At 38.7% G+C, this 21936-nt stretch overlaps 1 protein-coding gene and 1 pseudogene across 1 annotated transcript in view; one reads left to right on the top strand and one right to left on the bottom strand.

Annotated features, from left to right (window-relative positions):
- The window catches only part of LOC134227381 (uncharacterized), an 831489-nt gene that overhangs the window by 159143 nt on the left and 650410 nt on the right, over positions 1-21936 (bottom strand). The window lies entirely within an intron of this gene.
- On the top strand, positions 10215-17362 carry LOC134219498 (uncharacterized; annotated as a pseudogene).

Below are 21936 nucleotides of genomic sequence, written 5' to 3'. Positions count from 1 at the left end.
CGAGCGTGAGGTGATTCAAAGGTGGCGGCAGCACTACGAAGAGCACCTGAATGGCGATATGGCAGACAACGGTGGTGGTATGGCAATGAGCACGCGCGCAGGACACACGACTTCCGGCTCCGAATATCCATAAAATTCAGGAGGAGATCGGCCGGCTGAATAACAACAAAACCCCTGAAGTTGACCAACTACCAGGAGAACTGTTTAAATACGGTGGTAGGGCACTGGCTAGAGCGCTAATCTTCCAAATTTTATGCCGCCGACTAACACCAATTGCAAGAGATTTCTTGGGGCAATACCAGGCGGGATTTATGGGTGAGCGCTGTACCACAGATCAGGTGTTCGCCGTACGTCAGACATTGCAGAAATGCCGCGAATACAACGTGCACACGCATCATCTATTCACAGACTTCAAAGCTGCATATGATACAATTGATCGGGACCAGCTATGGCAGCTATTGCATATATTAGAATGCGGATCTCCGGATAAACTGATACGGTTGATCAAGGTGACGGTCTTTCGTGTCTGCTGTGCAACATCGCTTTGGAGGGAGTAATACGAAGGGCAGGGATTGAGTGGTACGATTTTCACGAAGTCCGCCCAGTTATTTGGTTTCGCCAACGACATTGATATTATGGAACGTAACTTTGAGAGGATGGAGGAAGCCTACATCAGACTGAAAAGCGAAGTTAAACGGATTGAACTTGTCATCGACACGTCGAAAACGAAGTACATGATAGGAAGAGGCTCAAGAGATGACAACGCAAGCCACCCACCACGAGTTTGTATTGGTGGTGACAAAATCGAGGTGGTTAAAGAACTGGTGTACTTGGGCTTACTGGTGACCTCCGATAACGATACAAGCAGAGAAACTCGGAGTCGCTTCATGGCAGGAAATCGTACGTACTTTGGACTCTGCAAAACGCTCCGATCGAATAGAGTTCGCCACCGTACCAAACTGACTGTCTACAAAACGCTTATTAGACCGGTAGTTCTCTACGGATACGAGACCTGGATGATGTTCGTGGAGGACCAACGTGCACTGGGAGTTTTCGAAAGGAAAGTGCTGCGTACCATTTAGGAGGCGAATGAACCACATGGTAGACCAATTGATCCAAACTCCAGAATAGTTTGGAGAGCCTAGAGCATCTGGTTTGGGTATATCTGAGCTGCAAATTATACGCGAGGGCTCTACGGACTTGTATGGGCATGACTGGTCGATTTCAGATAGCTATCGAGCGTAGTTGACATGGTAGACCAATTGATCCAAACTCCAGAACACATTGGAGAGCCTAGAACATCTGGTTTGAGTATATCTGAGCTGCAAATCATACGCATGGGCTCTACGGACTTGTATGGACATGACTAGTCGATTTTGGATAGCTATCGAGCGCAGTTGACCTGGTAGACCAATTGATCCAAACTCCAGAACAGTTTGGAGAACCTAGAACATCTGGTTTAGGCAAAACTGAGTGGAATATCGTACATATGGCCTTTACGAACTGGCATGGACATGACGGGTTTCCATTGGCACGGATTTTCGTAGTGTTCTTCAGCAAAATTTGCATATCATTTTTCATCTTTCAAAAGTGTTGTTTACACTGAAATACACGGCGTGTGTATGGGGGACCTTTATGACAAAAAAATGAGCATCGCCAAAACTTTCACTACGTGAAAATATAGCTCTTAAGCTTTCATTTCGTGACTATTTGAAAAAAATCTACCGAGGGGTCTCGAACAACTTTTTTTTCTCCCTGAAACGGATCTTTGTAGTTGGAAGACCAACGATTATTATTTATCGCGTCCCATTTAAAATGAGATTCCTGGATTTTTTTATTCCAATAATCGTATATAAACTCAGGGGTACCGAAATTACCAAGTTATAGTCTAAATTAATAGTTTGTTGGAGCTCAAGCGTCAAAGTGCATGACGAAGCCGAACTCGATATATTTATGTTATCCCCTGCAAACAGCTAAGAAAGGCTTGGATGGAGATTATGCTCTGCATCGTCATCTTATGCACATATACACCCAATCCTTTCCCAAATATATACCAAAATTGAAACTTTGGTGGTAAATGTGATGGTAAAAAAATGGTAACTTGGCTTAGAAACCTCGCAGTTAATAACTGTGGAAGTGCTGATTGAACACTCAACTGTGAGGCGGCAATGTCTTAGTGGGGAATGTAATGCCAAAACGAAGAAGGAGAAGTAATGTAGATACACATAATTCACTTTTTACACTTTTTTTCTGTCGTATTTTTGATTGTGTAACTTCAATTTATCAGTAAAAACTATCCAACATGCTCATAGAAATCCTTACTACCTCATTCAAATAGAAATCAGATTTCAATTGATATACGGTAAACAGATGAGCGCAAAAATGAGTCATGCTAAGTGCACAATAAAGGCAAAAATGGAAGTAAATATCTAGCTTTTAGTTTAAAATAAAATCTCTTCTGATTTCAACAAAAAGTGACATGGGTATAAAAAACCCAGATCAATCCACCTAGCGTTGGTGGTGCCTTTCTCGCGCATTAAAAAAATAATAAAAAAAACATAAGAGAGGTCAAAATAGCACTTTAGGGGGATAGATTTTACTTTTTACATCAATTCATATGCATTTGCGGTCATTTGAATGCATTGCTGCAAAATTTGAAAAAAAATTTTTTTTTCGTTTTTGAATTTTTTTTTCCAAGGGGGGACCCTTGGCAGAAAAACAATGTTTTTTCAATAACTTTGGAACGCAATGACCGATCGGGCCAATTTTCAATAGGAAACAACTAGACCACAATCCGCGTCGACTGCAACTTGTTGCGAGCAAATCGAATAATGCTAAGTACCAAAAAGTGTGTCTCACATTTTTGTACACACACACACACACACATACATACACACATACAGACATCACCTCAATTCGTCGAACTGAGTCGATTGGTATATAACACTATGGGTCTCCGAGCCTTCTATCAAAAGTTCGGTTTTGGAGTGATCCTATAGCCTTTACGTATACTTTGTATACGAGAAAGGCAAAAAACTTAAAAATATGTATTTTGTCCTAGAGATCATATCGCTGCGATGCATAGTTGATGAGAACGAGTGATTCATCCAGACAAGCAAATTCATTTTACTACAAATGTTGTGGCAAACATGCAACTTTCTATGATATTGCACTGCGTGAGCTTGGAGAAATACTCATTCGAAACGATTATTTTCACTCGAAATTCATTGCCAATTTAAAAATTAGTCCACTTTTCATTGTGTTGTCGCATTATTGCTATTTTGCTTTTGGCAATCACTTTCAATAACGTTCAATTATTTGGTCAAGTCGAATACCACCAACATAAAACGCAAACACAAAACCTGGACGATCAGAACCAGGGTAGTTTTAGAAGTTTTTGGAGAAGAGTTTGAATTTTTAGACACAAAAATCGTGCTGAAGGGATGACTCTAATAAAACCTAAATTGCCTAAGAGTTCAGAAAAGTTAACCAGTAAACGAAAATCAATCTCCTGCCCTATGCATCAAATGCATCTTCTTCTAAAAAGACACTTATTTTCATGACTCTTGGTACAACCACCAGACTTTGAAGTAATCGATGAGCTTTACTTTTATTCATCTATCTAGTGGAAAAAATCTAGCTCAACAATGATCAGAAGCGTAATTTAGAAAAGCTTTACTAATTATTAAGCCCCGTAATATTTATAAAAACTCCATAGAATAAAATGTATTCCTTACTTTCAAAACCAAAAATATCATAATAAAACCATCCCACATAGAAATGCCGAGGAAATGTCCAACCTAAACATTTCCTAGACCGAACCGGGAATACAACTCAGCCACCTGCAGCATGGTCTTGGCATGCTTATCTCGGTAGGTTAAAATAGTTTTATATTATCTTGGAAATGTTATAAACAATCATTAGGTTTTCAATCCTGTCGTTTTTTGAGCTCAAACAATCAATTTGAAATTTCTCAATTATCTGGAATAATTTCTACGAATTTCACTAATTTTCATTTAAATCCAAAAAGTATAAAATTGAAACTAAACAAACACTGTTAAAAATATTAGTGGGTTCAACCCTTGCGAAGCAGTATGTTTGCTAGCCAAATGTTGAACTTAATAATTTTGGCTCCGTCATGCTTTTCCATATTTGAGCCTTTTAAATTAGGTTCAAAATAAAAGAACATGAAGAATATTCATTCCTTGCATTTAATTCATGAAAAATATTTAAAAAATAAATGACGAGTCAACTCGTGAGGGACTCGTGACTGGCAGCTGGTATTAGATTAGAATGCAGGTTCCATTTGGAAAGGAAAAAAAAGTTGTTTTTTTTTTAAATACCCAGGAAATGAAAGATAAGGAGCTATATTTTCACGTAGTTCAAATTTCGGCAACGCTCATTTTTTTGTATTAATATTGTTCTACTAAACACGCCGTTATGTCATGTAAAGTTTACTTTACTATATTTTGGAACAAAAACCATCCTTACTCACGCCCCTCTAGGGAGAAAGCCTCCCTAGAAACATAACTCACTAGTATAGTAAACTAGATGAGATGGGTAAGACATCCGTAAAACAATTGTGAAAATCGGTCGAAAGACGGCAGAGAACCAGCTGTTTGAAAATTTAGTTCCCATGATTTTCTGATCACGGTAGTCCGCGTTAGTAATTTTATCACAGTATTCGTAGTGTTAATCACCGTCTTCGACACTACATCGTACAGACCGCACTTTACTACTTATAGAATCTTTCTTATAACTAAACAATTCTGTTTATCCGGCTTTTGAAAACATTTTTGGAAATATTAAAATAAACAGAGTTGAATAATCGAATGCAGGAGTCAAGCAGATTGTTATAACCATAATGCGTACGGTGATACGGAACGGCCAGAAAGTTGGAGCTCCGGAACCGTTTGAGAGGGACGTTAAACGGTATCTGCCCGAGGATATCAGAGCAGGATATCAGGGCTATGACGTCGAAGATGATGAAAAAGCGTTGCAACTTTATTCGTCGGTAGGTTCTAATCCTATCAATTGGCACCGTCCTGAATACGCGAAGATTGTTTCGATTATTCCAGGGTAGCAGTTGCAGAGCAAATCTAACAAACGTTTTCTGAACGTGTTCGAGACATGTGAGACATGTGTATACGTCAGTGAATTCGGAGGCGTGACGGTAAAAGAACCCTAATCTAATGTTGACAAAGCTCTGGCAGTCGTTATACCCACATGCTCCTTGTATTGAAGCTTACTGTGACTCCAAGATCGCAGATAGAAGTAAACTCGTTGCAGTACCTCCGTTCCTAAAGTGTATTGGTGGTGTATTGGGTTGTTGGAATGAGTGAACGATATGACCTTGCAGTTATTGTTGTTTAAACGCATGCCATTATCACTACACCAGATCAACATGTTGTTGATATCTTCCTAATATAGAATGAGTGCGAGGTTGCTGCGTTGACCACTACGTACGAGGAACGACCAGAGAGATACGAGGAAAGCCATTCCGTAATCCAGTGTGGGAAGCCTATTTGCTTTAGTTTTTCGATTACTAGGGTGTGAGGTACGATATCGAATGCTTTTGCGAAGTCAACGTATACCGAATCGATTTGGTTTCTCTTTTCCATTTCTCTCGAAAGCGTGGACACGTAGCACATCAGGTTAGTTGTGATTAGTCGAAATTATTGGTGAGGCAATGGTATAAATAATGTTGTGCATCAGCTTCTCGAATACTTTGCTCAAACAGCATAGTATAGAAATGCCACGATAGTTCGCCACATTTCTGATGTTGCCAGATTTATGGATTGGAATGATGAAAGCTGTTTTCCAAAGGGTTGGGAATGTCCTTTCATACAGCGACCGGTTGAACAAAACCGTGATCGGAGTTGCTAGTTCAGTGGAGCACTTTTTCAGGAACAGTGGAAATCCGTCCGTCCCTGACCCTTTCTTAGAGACAAGTTCTTCAATGGTAATTTATCCAAGAAAAGGTCTGTAGAATTTCCAAAAGACATTCTTTGGGACTTTTAAGAGGAATTCTCCGAAATCTCCGCGAGAAACCCCTCAGAATTTCCACTGGAGATTTTCTGGGTAGTCACCGGGATATTTTTCTTAATTTCGGAAATTCTTTGGAATTTTCGCGAAGAATTATTCACATATAAGCAAAATTCTTCAAAATTCCAGAATTTCTTCGGGAGTTCTAATGCTAATTCTTTGGAATTATCGCTGGAAAATCTTTGGAATTTCTAAATAAATTTCGGAAAATTTCCACGAGAAATTATTTGAATTTCCCACCAAAAACGGTTTGAGTTTCCATAAGAAAAATATTTGCAATTTTTGTCAAAAAGCCTTTGTAATTTTCATGAAAATTTATTCGAAATTTTAAGAAATTCATCTAAATTTCAACCGAAAATTTTCCATAATTCCCACCGAAAATTATTCGGAAATTTCTTTTGAATGTCCATAAGTTTTTTTTTATTTCTTTTTCATGAAATTGCTCCAAATTTGCAAGAGAAATTTAAAAATATCGTGGGAAACTATTTTTTTTGTGTTCTTGAGTTGACCTACCCGTCAATCATGATCGAGTTAAGAAGTCCAAAGAGACAAGTCAGCGAAAGTGAGTAGTTTTCGAAAATCAATATTGGAAGCCATAAGACCAGGATATCAGGTAATTGCCTAGCCTTTATCTCCAGATATCTTCCGGGTTTTCTAAACTGTGACCGTGATTGTGATATGTGCTTTCGTTTCGAACGTCATAGGACCCCGTTGTTTCACCATTTCGACCACTATATTTGCGATACGGTCCCAATTCCCGGGGAATCCTTGCGTCGTCCTAAAGCGTCCCCCCACTGAGTAGATTCCTGCATAGCTGTTGGCCGAAGACCGATCCGCCAAATATCGGTAGCCTAGGACACAAACCAACCCGGAGTTAAATCTCCCATCTATGAAGCAGAACGACGTGGTCGAAGCCTTAGCGGACCCGCATCAGGAAGGAAGGATGTTGCTAAAAAAGAAGGGGGCCCAGAGTGAGGTTAGCTAGCTATAAGGAGAATAAGGAGTGAAGCCAGATAAAAGTGTAAAAAGTGACAAAGCTGATTAGGTTTTCCTTAATTTCGAGTGCGAAGATTTCCTGTCCCGCGGTAAACTAACAAGAGTGTGCTCACACTGAGGCAGTTGATTCGGGGAGTTTCGAAAGTGCTCCGGATTGGGTAGATCGGCAATTACAATATCGAAAGTTTTGTTGATGAAACGTACGAAACTAATCTACTTGTATCAACACATGCTGAAATGTCCATGGAATTCGAAATATTCACAAACATATAGAAGTTTGCTAGTGGCATACACTCGTTCTAAGATAACAGTGCTTTAAAATGCATCGAATATCAAATTTTTGAAATCTAACCTCACTTTAGAGTGCAAATTCCGTTTGCGTGGAACGTGCATTGCATGGCGATGTTCCATGTGTTCAAGCTAAACATATGCTAATTAAGAATATGATATTAATGTTTGCGAACAGGAGATGATTTCTCATTCCCCCTGGCCACAGCCGGCCACTGATGGGATGGCACTGCACCGCGTTTTCCCACGTCCGTCCGACTTCACTGAAATTTATTAAAAGCTGATCGATACTGCACCTCCCTGCAGCAATATGCATCAGCCGTTCATAATTCGCAGCTAGCAAACGCTTTTCCATCTAAGCATTATAATCGGAATAGGGATGAAAATTATGTTTTGATTGGAATATTAGGATGACGGGGGTATGTGGCAATAAAATACATATGATAATGTACATACGCACAATTTGCACCAAATAGTGTTATTGGGGTGCTCCACAAATTGACCAATTCCCAACGAGGTTATTTTGCTGTTGGTTTAATTTATCGATGAACCAGGAATTTGGGCTGTTTCTGACCTGCAGCAAAATTTCACTAGCTGAAATTGTTGTTATCAAGGCAAACTAAGTCTAGTTTTCAACGCATGATAAATTAAAATTGGATTCGGAGTCAGTGTGTCGATTGTACTGAATATATGCTTCTCATATTATATCACACTCACTAATTGTATAAGATATATACAATTTCATGTCCTCGGTTCCTTGGAATTAGGTTTCCTTTAAATGCTCGGTGCATACCTGAAATAGAAAAAAAATAAAACAATGATTCGTTAAGATATACATATTTTCTATTGGATATGCATTAACCAAAAAAAAGGAGTGGGAAGCAATTGGGTTTGATTTACATGTTAGCAAAAAAACACGAAAAACCGGTACAATAGGATCATTGTAATACTGTTACATTCTTCATTTCGAAATGAAAGTAATGAACACAGCTAAAAAATCACAAAAGGCAAATACACGTCTATCTGATTTTAAGTTTTATCAATTGCATCTTCATTCATTAACGTTAGAGGATTAAAACTAACAAAATATTGCTTTATTCTGGCTATAAATCTTATGCAAAAACTTTGACCCGAGACACAACATAATGTGTTTATTTTTTCGAACCCAGATCTGATAACATCAAACGTAACAATAGAAGTAATCATCATATGTTTTCACCCTAACTATATGCGATTGGAAGGAACAAGGGAACGAACAATTTGTAGTGTCCAAATTATGCACTCCTATCAGAATCTAATAATTTTCTCTGCACATAAGTGATGCATAAGTCAAGATTCCATGTCCCCCGATAGAAAAAAGAATGCCTTCAATTCGGTTGTCTTTTTGCCGCAAGTGTGTCATTTCCTTTCACAATTTCCTGCCCCTCCATTCCGAATCTTGTAGATACGAAAATAATAATAGACCAACCCACAGACACACGTGATCAACTTGTGGGTTGTTGATTCGACAAACTGTATGATTTTCTTTCAGCCTGCCGGCGGCGACCATGGACACCTTGTGAACAGCATATGTCGTCCGCCTGATGAAGGGCGTTGATGTGATTCAAATTTATCTTCGCTCTAATGCTTTTCCGGTTGGCATTCGTCCCAGCCGGGGTAAGTTAAGTAGAAGCTCCAGGACGAATAATGCGAAAAGGAAGTTCCTTTTTCACAAGAAGACACATTCGCTTTTACGACGAGGGTTACAGAAAATATTCGCACTTCTTGGATGAGTCGTTGGGTAGAATGGCGGAATGGCGGCAGCGCCTTTGAGTCCACTTCTCCGTTTTGAAGGAAAAGATTTTTTCCGGTGTGGTAGCTCACCGCAGCATCCTCCGGTGCCACTGAATGTAAAATCAAATATTTACTTCTGCTACCTTTCCATCAACAGAAGGGTGTCGCATTAAATACGCATTTAGCAAAAATGTCAATTCCATTTATTTTTCTTCGCTCGCTTCAAGGATTTCCTGGATGTAATGCCTGGGATTTCAGACATTCTGAACAGTGGCAAAATGTCTCTTCTCCTCAGAAGCAGGTCAAAATGTTATCAAAAAATAAATCTTTTTATTTAATAAATTGACATGGATATTTTTGCTGTTGATTTAAAATCTTTCGTCTAATTTAGCTCTTCAACAAGGAACTAAGCGCAGTTAAAAGGGAAAAGTTCATAGAACTAGTTAATTATTATTGAAATGAATTCGACAGCTTATGAGGTGGCAGTTATATCCTAGAATTGTCAACTGACGAAGTTTTATATTTCTTCCGATCAATACTGTCAATCTTAATTCGGATGTGGGGCACTGTTTAGCACTTTGCCAAATAAATACAACGAACTTTGTTTGAAGGTAGGTTAAAACAAATTGTGAAGAAAATCTAACCTTGTCACTTGTTGTCTATCCAGGTTTCAACTAAATACAACAACAATATACCAGTAAACATCGAGTCTGAGCTAACTAAAAATACTTCCCAGAAGGACCAGTCATTCAAAGCTCTACCAAAAAGTAAAAACAGGCGCACAGTCAAACCTGATGTCATGGCGGTTGGAACATGGTCAATCTAATTTTTAAATCATAGTTATAATGGATTGTTTATGAAAAAGATTTTCATCCGTATACTATCTCTTGGAGAATACCAATTTCATAGGCATTGCATTGATTGATGGGCGATTTTACAACTCATCGAGAGGGGACTAAAACAACACTTTTATCGTTAAGGAATGAAACTATAAAGTAAGACATACGTGGCGCATCACGCCACATTTATGCAGTGTAAGCACCTTTTATTAATAAATAGCATTCGCACACGAGGTACCGACCTCTTTCTTTCGTCGACGTGTGCTCGTCCAAGTTGGTTAGTTAGTAATTTTTTAAAAAGAACAATCCGTATTAGAATAAGTTAAGTGGCGCAGCCGGTAGGATACGCGAAAGTGGTGTGAAAAAGTGTCAAGGACAACAGTGATTTGAAACAACATCAGCAGCGACGACGTCCAAATAATCCACGTTAGGCAGAAGTCTAGAAGATCAACTAGCAGCAGCGACGATTCCTAGGACCACGTTACGCAGAAGCCTGGTGGTGAATCAGCCGACCGATCCGAGATACGCCGCAGCGTACCTACCCTATGTTCATCATTATTTTCGGGTGAGTAAACTATCATTGCAAAAATCACAAATTTAGTGTTTGTATATCAATTTTTAGTGTTTTGAATTAAAGTGAAGTGAAATTACGTTAACTAGTTCATTCTCTCAATCAATTCAGTTTACTCCCCTCTTCATAATCATGCCCGAGACACGTCAGAGTGAGATCGAGCAGCTGAAAGCTCAGCTTGATGAGCTAAAGTTGCAATTGCAGCGACAGACACAGGGTAACCAGGTTAATCCGTTTGTGATACCTGACCCGATCAAAAACATGTCAGAATTCTCAGGCAACCGGAGAGAACTTTCCGCGTGGCTTGAAGAATTAGACGAAATTTATGATGACTACGTCATCAAAGCAACGGTGCACCCGATACTTTCGATGGCCACTATATTAGGGCTATCAAGAACAAAATAAGAGGGGAAGCCCGCACTATACTATGTACAAACGGGAATCCTAAAACAATCGCAGGTATCAAAGCGATACTGCTAGAAAATTATGGAGATCAGAAGGATCTCACAACCAACTTGTCTCTTTTATTTCATCTTAAAAAAGGTGACAAAACGAATATAAGATTTTTCAATGAAATTAAGGAAATAAATACAAAACTTAAATCCAACTTGCAGACGAAACCCCTTTCAGTAAATGAGCTACTAGATATAATTACTATCTCCAAATATCTGGATAATATAGCCGAACCCTTGGCCTCAATTATCCGCCAATCAAACCCCTCAACCCTGGAAACTGCATATCAGGCAGTATGTGTTAACCAAAACGCTGAAACAAGGAACAAACCCGTTAGGTATGACAAAATCAGCGCTCGTTTTCAAATTTTACCAAGCCTGGCAACTCTAACAACGGTAGCAGTAGCCATCCACCGAAACCATACTACAGACCGCCCATAGAACGAACAACCGACAAGAAAACGCCAACGCATCGAAAAATGAAAATAGAGGCAAACGTTAATGAACTTGGCGAAACCGCGAGTGAACATAGTGAAGAAGAAATTGAAGAAGTAGTGTCGAGTGATGAGTGTGACGAATTAAATTTTCAGCGAGTACGCGTGATCGGAAAGAAGACTTGAATTTCTTACCGTACCTCCGTCTTCCCACTACTAAAGGCTACCTTAATATCTTGGTGGATACGGGAGCGAACAAATCATATTTCAACCCAGAGCATGTTAATAAAGCAAAGTCCGTGAAACAACCTGCTGTTGTGAGGAACAAGAACGGTAATTTTAAAATTGATAAAATGGTACACGTTAATCTTTTCCCAGAAGCTGGCGATGAAAAATTGCCATTCCATGTATTTCGATTCCATAAGTTTTTCGATGGACTTTTAGGTTATGAAAATCTAGCTATTCTAGGAGCCAAAATTAATACCAAGAATCATGCATTGATCATCGAAAGCCACCTATTTCCATTCTCTAGATACCATGTGAACCAGATACATTTTAATGAACAAAGGGATAATTTATTTGAAATAACTACTACTGCGAACGGATCTTTCCTTATTGAAGAAAAGATGAAGCTTTCTAAAAACGTTACTCTTACTCCTGGTGTGTATCTATCAAAAAACAATAAAGCAGTGGTACATCTGGAAACGAATAAAAGTAATATACGTTGCACACTTCCGCCGTTCGCGTGCGAGCATTTTTCAATGACTCAGGAGAATAAAGAGGTAAAGCTTAATTTCACCACCACTCATCTGAATGCCGAAGAGAAACGTCTACTGGGTAAAACTCTTAAAGATTACAAAGACGTATTTTTCAATGATAACGATAAGTTAACTTTCACTCATGAGGTGAAGCATAACATCAAAACTTCTGATGAAAACCCGATTCATCAGAAGACATATAAGTATCCTTATCATCTTCGTGATGAAGTTTCAACACAAATTCAAAAAATATCGGAGAACGGAAATATTACGGAGTCCTCTTCTCAATGGACATCTCTAATCTGGGTAGTACCTAAAAAAATTGACGACTCAGGGCGATGTAGGGTTATGTAGGCAAATATCGGATCGTTGTTGATTATCGTAAATTAAACGAAAAAACACCGGCCGATCGCTAGTCTATTCCCGAAATCAGTGAAATATTGGACAGACTTAGAAAAGCCGTTTACCGTTTTGGATTTGGCAAGTGGTTTTCACCAGATTGAGGTGAACTCTAAGGATCTACCAAAAATAGCATTTAACGTTGACAATGGCAAATACGAGTACGTACGTATGCCATTTGGGCTGAAAAATTCCCAGCGACATTTCAGAGGCTTATGGACTCTGTATTGAGAAAGCATATTGGTATCCGCTGTTTCGTTTACATGGATGATATTATCATCTTTAGCATAGATCTTCAAACACATTTGGGCGATATCAAGAAAATCCTTCAAACATTGAGAGAAGCCAATTTGAAGATACAGTGCGATAAATCTGAGTTCCTCAGAAAAGAAGTCGAATTTTTGGGTCATCTCGTCACAACAGACGGTGTAAGACCAAATCCCCAGAAAATCGAAGCAATAAAATCCTGGCCATTACCAACGAATCGAAAAGCATTGCAATCATTTTTGGGAACCATCAGTTATTACAGGCGGTTCATACCTAATTTCTCCCACATAGCAAAACCAATGACCTCTCAGTTGAGGAATGGAAATAAAAATATAGATGTCAATGCCAAATACGAGGAAACATTTGAAAAATTAAAGGCCATTATGACAAGCGATCTTCTTCTCACTTATCCAAATTACGATAAACCTTTTATCCTCACAACAGATGCTTCAAATGTTGCCATTGGAGCAGTTCTTGCACAGCTCGATAATGGAGTTGAACGGCCCATAGCTTATTTATCTAGAACTTTGTCCAGAGCAGAAGAAAATTACTCAGCAACTGCAAAAGAACTTTTGGCTATATACTTTGCAGCTAAAACATTCAGATCATATCTATACGGCAAACAATTCACGATATACACAGACCACGAACCACTTACGAAGAAACTGAAACTCACTGACGCAACTGGAAGGGTGACACGCCAGCGTTTGTACTTAGAACAGTTTGACTTTAAAATTATTTACAAAAAAGGTAAGCAGAACGTCGTCGCGGATGGCCTTTCCAGGATTCCAAAGACAGAAGTTAACAACCACGAGATGGAGAATGAGGTATTCGAAAACGACAAGATATATGGAAACCACCCCATAAACAGGTTCAAAAATCAAATTTTCTTTAGAGTTACCGATCATCAGAGGAAAAGTCCATATTTACTAATTCAAATATTTCCAGGATACACAAGGCACATTTACCACCGAGCGAATTATGATGAGGAACGATTAATTGGATTTCTTAAGGAACATATAAATCCAAACGCATCAAACGGCATATTTGCTCCATTGGAGGTAGCAAAGACGTGCGCAAGGATTGCCAACAAGCACTTTCGAAAGAAAATGAAAATTGAATATTGTAATCTCAAACTGCCAGACATAATAGATCCCAAAGAACAAGAAGAATTCATCAAGAAAAGTCATAACTTCAACCACAGAAATTACAAAATAGTTTATGAAGAAGCTAGTAAATCAGTATTTTTTCCCGAACTTCATAGAAAATTGCGTGATTTTTCAAAAAATTGTGAAGATTGCAGACTGGCAAAATATGAAAGACATCCATTTAAAATTCCTATAACACGACGAATGTATAATAGGCCCTTTGATAATGTCTACATGGATGTTTTTGTTAAAGAAACGGAAAAATTTCTTACAATAGTAGATGCTTTTTCTAAATTTGCTCAGCTATACAAAATAGAAAACGAACAGACGGAAACCATAATAGAAACACTCACTAGATATTTTTCAACTTTCGGTGTTCCAAAACAAATAACATGTGACCAAGCGACAAGCTTTCGGAATCCCACAATGACCAAATTCCTAACGGATCTGAATATATTCTTACACTTTGCTAGTACTAGCAACAGCAATGGAATTATAGAAAGATTCCATAACACATTAATAGAAATGTATCAGGCCAATCAAGATAAAACTAGGAACCTTAATTTGTATGAAGGTCTAAAACTCATCGTAGCATTGTATAATGAAACGAAACATTCTTCAACCAAAATAGCACCCAGAGAAATTATATATGGTACGTCAAACTCATTAAACAGGTTAAAAATTGTAAACAATCAGACTAGAACCATACAGACTGCTTTGGATAACATTGAATTACATGTTAATAATAAGAACTCCAAAATTCTTTGCTTAGACGAGGAAGAGTACAGGAATTTACAAAATAAAAACATATATACAAAATGTAAAGGAAAAGCATCTCTTTCAAACCATAGATACAGAAAAGCAAACATAGTTGACCAAACCTTAAAAACCATTACAGATCAAAATCAAATCAAGACACACAAAAACACTTAAAAAGAATTTTGTAATCTCACTTTTCAGGTTACTTCTAGCGATAGGAGGACACGCAGAAATATTCATTCATGACATCAAACAAAATCCCATTGTCATACTTCCCATGGGGAAAGCTAAAATTTGTTACAGCTACCTTGAGCTTGAGCTTGAGCTTGATTGACTGCTCGTAGTTGCTACTCCATTATGACCAGATCAGCTGTTCTTGCACAGGGAACCAACAGATGTTTGCTTGGGTTTAGCACACATCTTCAATGTACAAGTACTGGTGATCTCATTTGTTAGGTCATACTGGCGCCTGCCACGTCAGAATGCAAGTCAATGTAGGGAAGGGGGAGGAAATGATGATGCAATCACTCGCCCACTGCAAGCCGAATATACCTCTGCACTTGCCACGAGTTCATGCGGAATTTGTTGGAATTTCTGGGTTAGGTTGGAGAGGCAGAGGTCCGTCTTGGTTAACGAGCTGCCAATGTGATAGATAGGAAAAGGTAACTGATGGAATTTGTAATTGGATGTAGGAAACGAGCTATATAAGTTCATTTCCGATTCTAGCAGATTACTGTTAGAATACTCAAGTTGAAGGTATAGGAATAGTAATGGAAACGGTATGGAAGTCCATTTCCAGTTCTAGCGATTGCTAGAACATGAGAAATAAAGAGAAAGATACAAAGTAGGAGAATGGAACGGACCTGGGATTTAACCCACGACCTCCTGCGTATGAGGCAGAAGCAGTAGCCATATGACTACAAAGCCCGCTTCGAAACAAGTATCACGCACTGAACTGAATAATTTTATTGCCGGCCGCGCAATGCAGAACACAATATTTCGTCCGACCACGCGATCGTTTTGCTGTCCGAAACATGAGAGATCACGCACTGAACTGATTAATTTTATTACCGGCCGCGCAATGCAGAACACAATAATTCGGCCGACCGCGCGATCGTTCTGCTGTCCGAAACGTGAGAGATCACGCACTGAACTCGCTAAAATTTGTTACAGCTACCTAAGAATTATTCATCCAATCGAAATGAATCCGATAGAAAACGTTATTAACGTCCTCTACTTAAAAGCCCAAGAAAAGATAGCTAACGATAGACTTCTAATAGGGTTATTATAAAAACAAAAATCGAAAAACTATCTCAATCCTTTAAAAAACCAACATATCAGATAAAAGAGTAAAACGATGGGACAGCTTAGGCAGAGGTTGGAAGTACATCTCGGGCAGCCCGGATGCCGATGATTTAAGGCTTATCAATGCTACCATTAACTCGATTGTTGATCAGGAAAATAACCAAATTAGAATTAACTCTGGATTAGACATCAGAATTAGAAATCTAACATACAGTATTAATTCAATCATCTCGAGCGACAACAACCTGTCATCTGAGTTCAACGAAGGATTTTCATCAATTAACTTACCATTGAACATCGACGAGCTCATCCAGCAAATAGAGACAATTGGTGATGCAATAACCCTAGCTCGACTAAATATTCCCAGTAGCCGCCTGATTAGCCTTGCAGAATTAACTGTTGCTCAACGCTTTTTGAAAGACCAAGGATTAGACGTAGCCACAGCAGAGAGTGTATTAGAAATCGCTAAAGCATATGTCATAACCACTAAAGATTCAATCAAGTACATCCTGAGAATACCTAAAGCAACAAACGAAGCCTACACTCTCTACCAAATTGAACCAGTGATATCTAACGGAACGAGAGTTCATCTAAAGGCCAGTTTCTATCTCAATGGAACCACACCGTTTTGTTCAAAATCAGTTTGCGATCAGCACGCAGAGCAATTTATCTGTCAATCTTCTGAACTTGAAACACCATCGAAATGTATGCAAAAACTCATTAGCGGTTCGTCAGCACATTGTCCAATTGAGAAAATCTATGGACGCAACATCGTTAAACGAATTAACGAGGCCACAATAATTATCCAGGATGCGAACATTACAATACAATCCAACTGCAGCATGCATAATAATAGACTGGAAGGTTCATATCTAATTCAATTTTCGAAATGCGCAACTACGTTGAACGGCGAGCAATTCACCAACATCAACGTAAATACTCCCAGCAGGACTTTTATCCCGACCACAGGATTGAAGGTAAATACCACTAACATAGTAGACCGCATTCCTCTGGAACAATTACAGATACTCCATATGGCACATCGAGACCATATCCGTCATTTGAACCTGACTAGTGACAGCATTCATACAAAGATACATCTACTTCATTGGCTATCCTTCGGGTCTATATCGATAACATCTCTTACCCTGATCGGTATCACGCTAGGCTGCATTATCAAGATGCTGCTGACTAGAAAGGCAACAGTGATTATTCAACAAGGTCAACAGGAGACGGTAGCCGAGGCTAAGGATAACCCATCCACAGAATCGACGCAAGGAATCAGCGTAATCTACCCCACGAGGCAACCCAGGCTCATCCCACAATAGTTGGTTAGTTAGTAATTTTTTAAAAAGAACAATCCGTATTAGAATAAGTTAAGTTATGTAACGTAGATCGCCTTCTCGGAACTTGACCAACGGTGGTAGAGGTAGGAGATATGTACATCCAAAAGTTTTGAACGACTGTCGGGTGCGTTTAGGCGACTAACTATCGAACTCCACGCTTCTCCGTTTGGCAATCAAAGGTAGAATCATGAGCTCAAAACATGGTAAGCGATCCGTAGAAAAAATGGACGGAAACCTCAAAAACACTCAAGTGCCTTAGCAGAAAATCCAAAGCACAAGGCGTGCGTACGATAGCAATGCAGCATTATTAAGGAAGTGAATTACCTTTTCTGTATTTATTCTCTGGTAATAGATATGGATCAACATATTATCGCAATAAGACAAATTAGCCGCACCCTTTTATAGCGCTCTTGCACCAAGTCGAAGTCCCATGAGCAATAGGCGGATTTCACAGTATTTTTTATTTTTTTTTTAGTTTGTGCTATGGCACTAATTTTTAAACAGTATTATGGGGGCATAGATATAAAGGTAATAGATAATTGCGACATGTTGCGGTGGGGTGATAGTGGTTGTGGCTTAGAGGTGATACTGGAGGCGGCGGTTGAAGGTGGTTTGCTAGTGGTGGTTACTGGTGGCAATACCTGAGGGCGGAGGGGAGCAGAAAAAGATGCAGACGATTGTATCATTGACAGTTTGTGCACTCATAATTCATCACTAAAGGTAGTGGCAGATTTTAGATTTCAAGAATAGTCTCAAGTTTTGCTTGAGACATAGGGTAGGACGGTATAATGCGCCCCACCTGGCCAAAACACCCCTCTTTGATTTCTAGAAAACTATAACTAACTAAAGGCCAAAATCAGTTGGTACCTATAAATATTTGTAAAACCATCGTACTATGTGAATGTGGAAGTACTTTTGTATTACATAATGATAATAATAGCAAAATACAAAAAGTGACAGTTTTGACTGACTTATGGTGACTTTTTATGTTTGTTTGCTCAACATTCTGGAGCGACGCTAGCATACTGTCCGCAAAACTTGCACGGGAACACTCAGTTGGGCAACAAAATAACTTTTCTCAGTGGTTAATATGATATAAAATTGCTTCCATCTTCAAAAACGTAACGATTTTCGAAAATATGTTTTACTGGCCAAAACGCCCCAGTGTAGGCAGGACGATATGCCCTTACCAACTGGACACAAGCGCGGCGAGCTTGCAGCAGTTGCTTCCAAATGGTATGAAAATTATTGAAATGTAATTAAAACCTGATTAAATGGACTTATGTTGGTTTTCTAATGTCGGGCACATAAGGATTTGTAACTTTTTTATTATGGGATTGATGAAATACTAATGAAGGGCTATGGAACGTCTCTGGCTAAGGTGGGGCGTATTGCCCAGGCACCTTTTGAAATCCATTTTTTCACGACTTTTCAAAAAAGCATTATTACGTGTTATCTGTAATATTTTTATATGACTACTCACGGGCAATGCATTTGCGACTTCTTGCACTACCAAATTACACAAAGTTTGCATAAATTGCGATGAAAAATAAAAAGTTATCAAGGTTTTGCCTTAAGGGGGGTATATTATACCGTCTTACCCTACAATTTAGATGGCGATAGTTTCACATTGGAGGGTAACTCGTTGTATAATTTGCATGCAGCATAGCTATACCTTTTTTTCCTGCTTCTGAGATGGGTCTATCAGCTCGTCTGGAAGATCGACCGACGAACGTTCTATCGAAGATTAGATTGTTATGCATTTCACCAGAGAGTATCCGAAGGATTTGAGTAATAATTTGGAACTCATGTATCGCTCTAATTGGAAGTAAGGGATACGTTTTCCTCAATACAGCTTTCAAACATCCCTTTTCTAATGCATTGTAGTCCTGTCAGTCTGGATTTGCACGCATTTCCCCAGATACCTATGAGAAAGTGCAATCTGGAGCGCACTAGAGCAAAATATAATGTCTTAAACCATATTATTGGTACAAACGAAGAAACTTTCCGCAGAACACCACAGGTAGAAGATAGCTTGCTCTTAAGTTCCTTGATGTGAGCGTCCCAATCTCATTGATTGATCCAAAATGATGCCTACATAGTTATAATTTGATACTCTATCTATAGTTACTCCATTGACTTGTATTCAAATTTGAGGACAACACATTTGAATTGAAAAGTTCATGCAGCCTGTCAAGATCTCGCTGTATGCATTGTGTGATTAATTGTTCGTTCCCTTGATCGTATATAATAGCAGAGTCATCAGCGAAGAATCGAATACTGCCGTTCAGTTGAAGACGAGATAGATCATTGATGAACATTAGCAGCAGCAATGGTCCCAGGTTGCTTCCCTGGAGGACTCCAATATTTATCGCCCGTTGCTCACTGTTCACTCTATTGACAGACACATATTGATGCCTATTCGAAAGATAACTTCTAAGAAGATTTAAAGGGGATCCGCGTATTCCATAATACTCTAATTTTTGTAGCAGGAGACTACGGTCGTAATAGCATAGAGATAGGTTTGTAGCTGGGATGTAGTTGTCAACGGTTCTTTGATCTCCCGACTTGTAAAGAGATACATCACGAGCAGTTTTAAGGCATTCATGATACTGTCCAGAGGCTATAGTGTCGTTGAAAACATCCTTCATTATGTTGGCAAACACGAGATGATGTGTTTTGAGAAAAGACGCCGTAATGTTGTCCGGTCCAGGAGACTTGTTGATGTCCAGATGTCGTATCAATAGAATAACTTCTTGGGCCTTTGCAGGTTGTAGAAACATTGAAGAACTATTTCTGATAAGTGTGTCGAACTTCGTTATATTTCGATCACTGTTATCGCTTGAGGCTAAATCATGTCCAACCGAGCAGAAGAAATCCTTGAATGCGTTGCTTGTTTCTAAATCGCTGTTGATTTTCTCCAAACAGATTTTCTCCTTTTTTTTAGTTCGTTCAAGAAGATCGTTGACTACGATCCATGACTGTTTAATGGATTGAAATGGCTCTGGAGCCATTTTTGATAATAATCACGTTTGCATTCCCTTTTTCTTGCTTTAAGCATTTTGCATGCTGCATGCTGCAACATTTCATTTAAACTATCATTTAGAGGCTGTCGTTTACTATTTTTAAATATTCTTTCGCTTATTTTTAAAGGTTCCATAACTCTACGGTCATCCATGGACAGTAGTTCTTAAGTTTAGCTTCAACAATAATCGTTCTAGTTACGTTAGAACGAATCTCATTGAACTGTTTTACAATAAATGAAATCTTGTCGTTGACATTTGCATCCACTGGCAAGGTCTGTATCGCTTGAACAAAACGAGCATTTAAACGTGCATGATTCATGATCTTTGTCAGCGTGACTGTCTTTTTTTTGAATGACCGATTAATAGAGGTCAACACTATTGAGTGATCGCTTAGAGGAGTTTGTATTGTTTCATTCATCATTGATCGTGTTAAGCTGGAGTAACATACAACATGATCCAATGTATTGATTGTTGCTGGACGGAACCACCTGGAAGGCGTTTTGCCTCATGAGTTTTTCGGCAGCGAAATATCACCACTACCAAGGTCAGATACAAGTAGTTGGCCATGATTTTTCTTTTTGTTAAAAAGATCCTTTTTGAATTGTTGCCCGCTGAAAACTCACTGTTCGAACGAATCATGTACATTTACATCAAATATCATGCACATAATTGGAGCATGATAAACGATATAAATTTACATTCCATTTTACGTTTACATCACTTAACATCTCAAATTTTTGTGTTGTTTTAAATTTACATGTTCTATTTTATCCTATTTAAATAAAAAATGGTTATCATGAGAATCGAACTCAGGTCCGCAGAGTGATAGCCCGTTCTGATACCACTCTACCGTCTTCACTTGTTGAAACCAATGTTGCCCAAAGAGTAACAAGTTCTGAGTTATGGCGATTCAAATATACCAGTATCGAACCCGTCGTGATCGGGTCCTGTTTAGGTAATGTAACTTTACATGCTTTGAGTAAACGCATGCGCAATGCGCATCGTCAAGGGGAAACATCTGACTGGATGAAGTGCAAGAATTCGAAGTTTTTCCAACGATTTAATTTAAATAAACGCCTGATGAACTACACCGATGAAATGCAACATTATGGATGTTGCTTTGTAGTCGTAATGGAAAATCTTCACTTTGGTATGACTGTGGTCGAATACGAAGGTTTCCCGCTGCATTTGCAGCTGCCGTGATGGAATTATTTGTTTTGTTTACATTCTACCGAGATCGTCGCAAGCGTGGCCATCTTTTATTTCGGTTCACATAATATCATGTAAACTTAATGGTTCATAAATGAATTTTCAGGGTGAATAAAGTATTGTTGCCAACAGAGTGTAGTAATAATGGTATGGTAATGTATTTATACGGTTTTATTCATGATCTGTTTATGTGCATGATTTTCAACGCATACTTACATTGAGAAAACGATTACATGATCTCCATTTACATTAGTTTCATTGATTACATTACCAGTAAAAGTCAAATTTTTTGCAGTGTATTTTTATTGATGAATTCTTTCG

Source organism: Armigeres subalbatus, chromosome 3 (genome assembly GCF_024139115.2).
Source record: "Armigeres subalbatus isolate Guangzhou_Male chromosome 3, GZ_Asu_2, whole genome shotgun sequence".
In the NCBI taxonomy this organism is placed as follows: Eukaryota; Metazoa; Arthropoda; class Insecta; order Diptera; family Culicidae; genus Armigeres; species Armigeres subalbatus.
This window is presented reverse-complemented; position numbering and strand designations above follow the sequence as displayed.